A 6,138-nucleotide genomic window follows, 5' to 3' on the forward strand; every position below is an offset into this window, starting at 1 on the left:
ATTATCTCTGTTTATGTGGATATCAAGTCTATTTTTACTCATTACACAAAGTGTCAAAGTTTTTAACTCTATTATGATATTATCCAATGCTGTTAGTTCTTTCAGATGACTATTAAAATAGTGAATTTGAAAGGTAATTGCTTTTGTAATATATGAAAATACCTAATTTGATGCGTGCGCAACTGGATGAGGAATTGCAGTTGGGTTATGAATCAATGAAAAACTGAAGTGTCAAGGTCAAAAGTTAAATGTATTGAAAGGCTATGAACAAAAGAAAGGCCTGTTTGCAAATTACCTACCTGGAAAAGAAAAAGAAAGCCAAAAAAAAAAAAAAAAACATTTTGAACTTATTCAAGTTAATCATTGAAATTATAAAGAAAGAGAACACGGTTGGTTTTGTTTGATTCTAGTTAGACTTTTGGAGACATGCAACAAAGAAATACAAATTTTGAGAGTTAGTACTTAATTAGGGAAGGTGACAACTTCAACAAATTAAAGTGAAATTCCAAATGTGATATATATGGACATGTTTGTAAAGACAATTGCATGTCACAGTGTTTGGTTGATATAGAGTTGGATATTGCCTTGTTATGAACGATATCTCATAATCAGCTTTTTAACTTAAAAAAGTAATCAACGGGACAAGAGCAAAATAAAATAAAAAAAAAATTAACACTCATAAAGAAATACTAATCATAATTATATGTATAATATTATATTTGATTATACAAGATTTATTTTAATTTTCAATTCCTCCTCTATTTAAATTTTTAGATCTGTCCTTGCCTTGTTGTTTGCTCGTCTACCTAAATAGGTATATATAATAATTTATTGACTAGTAAAAACACTTTAAATAAAACTCAAATTTATCATGAATAATTCATTAGTCATTGATTTATTAAGTTAGGACAAACTTAAACTAACAAACTATATCTTAAATGACATAATCTTCCCATAAAGTAGGTTAAGTCTAACTCTTAACTTTGAAAAAAGAAAAAAAGTTAAGACCAACTTAAACTCAATTCAATTTTTTTTTTCCATCATAGTTTCAAGAGGAAAGTTGGCTCAACATTTTTATTGGACATTCAAAAATTGAATCTAACCTCAATTTTAGGGGTGAATGCGGATTGAATCGGATCAGATATAACAAAAATCTCGATCCGATCCATACTAAAATCATCGAATCAGATCGGATTTAATATCCGCAGTTTTTAAATTTGGATCCGATCCGCACATTTGCGGATCAAATCGGATATCGGCCAACATATCCGCAAAACACAAAACTATTTTTAAAAATTTATTTTTATTAAGAAAAATATTAATAAAATTCTTTTTTTTACTCTTTTAAATATGTTACTCTTAAAATAATATTAAACCTAATATTTAAATAATAAAATTAAAATACTACAACATATATGGTCATTATTAATTGAAATAAAACATAAAAAGAATATTTAATTAATTATTTATTTATTTTTGCAGATCCGCAGATATAAAGATACCTATACAAAATCTACAATTCAATTCTATAAATGCATAAATCCGACTCAATAGCTTTGCGAATTAAATTCATATCCACAATTTTTGAATCAAATTCAGATTAATATCGCAGATTGTATCGGATCCATGAAATCCCTTAAACCTCATGATAGTGCATATATTTTTTGGATTAACATTTATGTTTTTTGTTGAGCTCTATATTTGTTGACCTTATCTTTGAATCGTAATAAAATTATACTGCTTGTTGTCTATCTTGTTTCTAGACAGACCTGTTGGAGGCTATTTCAAAATTATAATTTTATTAATATAAATGCATAACAAATATATATTTCCACAAAAGATTACAAACATTTAAATTAGATGGGTTTTATTGGAACTAAAAAACAAAATTTAGACTCCACTCGATTTCTTTTAAAACACAAAAAACGAGTGAAATTTGGAGGGAATTTACATATTTAAATCAACTCTCAGCATAAATTACATAAATACAAAAATTAACTTTCTTTTACATGCGTGTATATTCTTTTAATTATGCTACAAGTTGTAGCATTTTACCAAATTACATGTAAATCACCAGCAAATTACCCGCAATTTCAGTTGAATAGCTGTTTACAATGAGAAAAAAATGAGGAGAAATTCACCTTTTTTTACATTTTCATACAAGACGTAATGCAAAAAATTATATAAAAAATAACATTATCAAACATACGAATTTAATTGATCATTGTTTTTTCTATATGTAATTTTGAATGTAATTTTGAATGAGAGGTAAATAGATTGTGAACATGCTAATAATTACAATGATCAATTAGAAATAACGGTAGATGGTGGTTATGTTATTTAATTGCTCAATTAAAAATAGTAGATAATAAATATGCTATTTAATTGATTATTGTAATTATCATTATCACTTTTTTTTATAAGATCTTAGAAGTAAAAAAAATTAAAAAATATAAATACAAATTAAATAAATTCTATGTTTTTAATCCAAACTATTTTCTTAATATATCAAATTTATAAAATTTATAGAAATTATCGGATGATTTACTAGTTCAAACATATGAAAAAAAAAATTAATGATCAATTAAATTTATATTTTTGATAATGTCATTCCTTACAAAAAATTTTTGTATTATATTTTGTATTAATTTTTAAAAAACAAGATACGTGACATTACCAAAATAGAAATGATGTTATCATCTCCTTGTAGTGATTTTTTTTTTTAATTGTAAACCGCTATAGGTAGAAACAACAATTTTTGATAAAACGCGATTTACATAAAAAAATATTAATATTAATCGTAGAGGTTCTGTCTCCTCTTTGCTTGTTTGTCTCCTCTTTCTTGGGAGCTTCTGTCTTCTTTCCTTTGTCCTCTCCTTTCCCTTATTGCTTCTAAGTAAAGGTTTGCATCTATCTATCTCTGTTTTTGCTATCATTACTTAGTTTCTTCTTCTGCTTCTTTAATTTCTTTCTTCTTAGTTTTTGCTATCCCTTTTCTTTAGTTTTGTTTATCGGTGTTTTAGTTCTGTAGTATTAGTTACACTTAAACTCTAGCATACATTCTCCTAGCTAGCTCTTTCCAGAGTTAAAGACCCTACAAATTTGACTCGTTGAAGCACGGTGAAAACCGTAATGAAGATGGATTAAACTTAAGACGTTGATTATGGGTGATAGAGAAAGAGGTCATACGAGTTCATTAATTGCCTGTCGTTTTAGACTTCATTGTTCTTAATCGAGGGTTCCGATTGATAGTGCCGGCGGAACATAGCTGACAAATACGGTGTCGCACGCAGCACAAGGAGGCGAAGGAGGACATCCGTAACGGTTAGTGTGGTAAGTGGCGGCATCGGTGACGGAGTGGCTTGTTGACATTGGCGTCGAAGTCCGCAGGGAATGGACTAGTTTCGGGTAGACAAGAAGAGCGGAATCCCAGGTTTTGCTCCATTTTACCCCCCCTCCCTTTTCTCTCTCTCTCTTCTGAAAATCCTCAACCCTGACTGCCGGTGCTAGCCAACTTTGGCTCCTCTTCCTTGAGATTCACTAATCAAGTTTTCAGTCCCTACAATTCACATTGAGAATTCAGAATTCAAAAACTCTCTTCTTTTGTTCTTGAAAGTTGAATGTTTAGTGTTCATTCCTTGTTACGCATAGCTTGAACCGACTTTTCACAAAACTGAATTGGAAAATTAATCTAGATTGATATGTTTTTGAATGTTAAAGATTTTTCTTTTGAATTATTTGCGAAAACTACCACAGTTTCCAACTGGAAATCTTCAAACATTGGTCATATGTATTACTAGAAAGTAAGAAATAGTTATTTCACTTGGTTTCTTCTTTTCAATTTCTCTTATTTCACTTGGTTTCTTCTTTTCAATTAAGCAGTTACTTCTTGTATTCATCTGGGCTACGTGTTCTTTTGCTATGGCTAAAATACCTAAAGTAATTGCAATGATGAAATGTTGGCTTAAATAGAAAACATGCGCATTGTGTGAACCCAACAAAATTAAAGAAAATGGAGCATGCAGTAATGAACTACTTTTAAAGTGTGCAGTTGAAAGAGTCTTATAGAATTTCACAAATAGAAAAATTTCCAAACCAAGTAAATTAAACTTAATTATTTATGGTTTAGAATAAGAAAAACTCTAATTTTATCAATTATTTTATATTACATCTGTAATTACATAATTGTACCTTCTAATAATAATTAATGACTGTTAAGTAAAAATTTTAAACTGTTTAGATCATTATTTGATATTAATATAAGAAAATTATAAATGAATCCAATTTCAAAATTGCAACAAGGGTGAATTAATCTTTTTCAAATGAATCCAATTTTACTTAAATTAATATATAAGACAATTTTATACTATTTTTTTTTTTACAGTTTTCAATTCAGATCTTAAGAGCCATTTTCATTTTCTAAATTTCATGGTTAAAGGGGTCTAACAATCTTTTTTGGGTCATTTAACCATTTTTCAAAATAAGTTTTTTTTGTCCACCAACACTTTGGCTCATGTCACAGTCCTTTTTTGAGGTCAAAATCCCTCTCCTATCCTGTAGTAAACTCATAAACTTACCGTGCTTAACACTAAGATGCTGCTTTGACACAGGGTTGATGTACTCATGGGCAAAATTCACCAGCTGTCATGTGCAGCATTACTGCATTAGTCAGTCAAATATCAGTCATCCTTAATCACTTAAAATGTGCCTGCCACCATAGAACTACCCTTATATATATTCATATTATTTGGTTGAAGCTAAAAGCTTTAGAGAGAAGGAACAACAAGCTTAGGGTTTTAGCTAATGGGTTCTATATCTTAATTATTCAAAACTTTTTCAAGATATGAGATGAAGATACTAGTTACTTTTCTTTAATTTTATTAGTTTACTTCCTTTCTCTTATGTGATTTCTTTCAACATTTGGTTGTGGTTTGTGCTTAATTATCCCTCTAATAATAGTAGTCCAAAGTTCAAACTGATATGCATGAACGTTGGTGTTTGTTTCTAATGCAATCAGCATGGACATAACTTATCATTTTTTTTACTTATAGTTTCTGATTGGTTCTAGGTCAAATATCAGTCCAAGTTTAATACAGTCATCATTGGAAAAACCGATCTCTAGCTTTTCTCTAAGGATCTTCCCTAGGGTTATATTATAGATAGATCTCATAGATTTAAAATTCCTTGACTCAGAAGAAAATGTCTTTTATATTTTGTATGGACACAACTTTAAATGAAAAATGATATTTGTATTATTTTTAAATTAATTTTTGTACTCCGTTATTTATAGTATAAAAGACAAATATTTTATCTTCTTTCAAATTTTCTTTATCAATCATCTTTAATATTAAAAGTAGAAGATGTACAAAGCGTGATGTATATAACATTCCTCATTTTAAATCATACATCCTTAATATTTTTCGATTTGATATATATGTATGTACTTTTATATATTTCTTATATAATTAATAATTTTCAATTTGAAGTATATAAGTATATTCTTAAACTTAATTAGTTACAATAAAAATTAAAGTTGTATCCCTCCAAATAGATTGGATCACATAAATCACACTACACTTTCCAATAATATATTTGTAATTATATTATTTATCAATAAATTATGGAAGGTGTGATTTTATTTGGACCAATTTTCTATATAATTGTTATTTTCTACTCTTGTTATTTTTTTTTCTCTCTTCTTCAATTCTCTCTTCTTGTTCTTTATAATACTACTTTTGTTTTTGTCTTTCAATTAAGAACTAATACCTTTCAGACATTATTATCCTAATTATATACGTAATTTTAAGTTTTAACATATATTATTTTTTTGTTCTATTCATGTAATGGGAAGTATGAACTTTGAGTTCTTCTTGCAATGTTAGTGGCTCTTTATTTTGAAGAAGATAAAGAAGAGAATGGAAATGAAGAAATTTCCTATCTAATGTTTTTTTCCTCTGTTCGAAATTCATAGATTTATGTATTTCTAGTGGTATTATTATTATTTTTCAAAATAGATTTGCATTTCTATACTTCTTACAATTAACATTACGGTTCTACATGATTATATAATTTATACTATTTTTATTATATACATAATACATAATGCCACTTAATAACAATAGAACAGTGGAACAGTGG

The sequence above is a fragment of the Arachis ipaensis genome, chromosome B05, assembly GCF_000816755.2.
Source record: "Arachis ipaensis cultivar K30076 chromosome B05, Araip1.1, whole genome shotgun sequence".
Classification (NCBI taxonomy): Eukaryota; Viridiplantae; Streptophyta; class Magnoliopsida; order Fabales; family Fabaceae; genus Arachis; species Arachis ipaensis.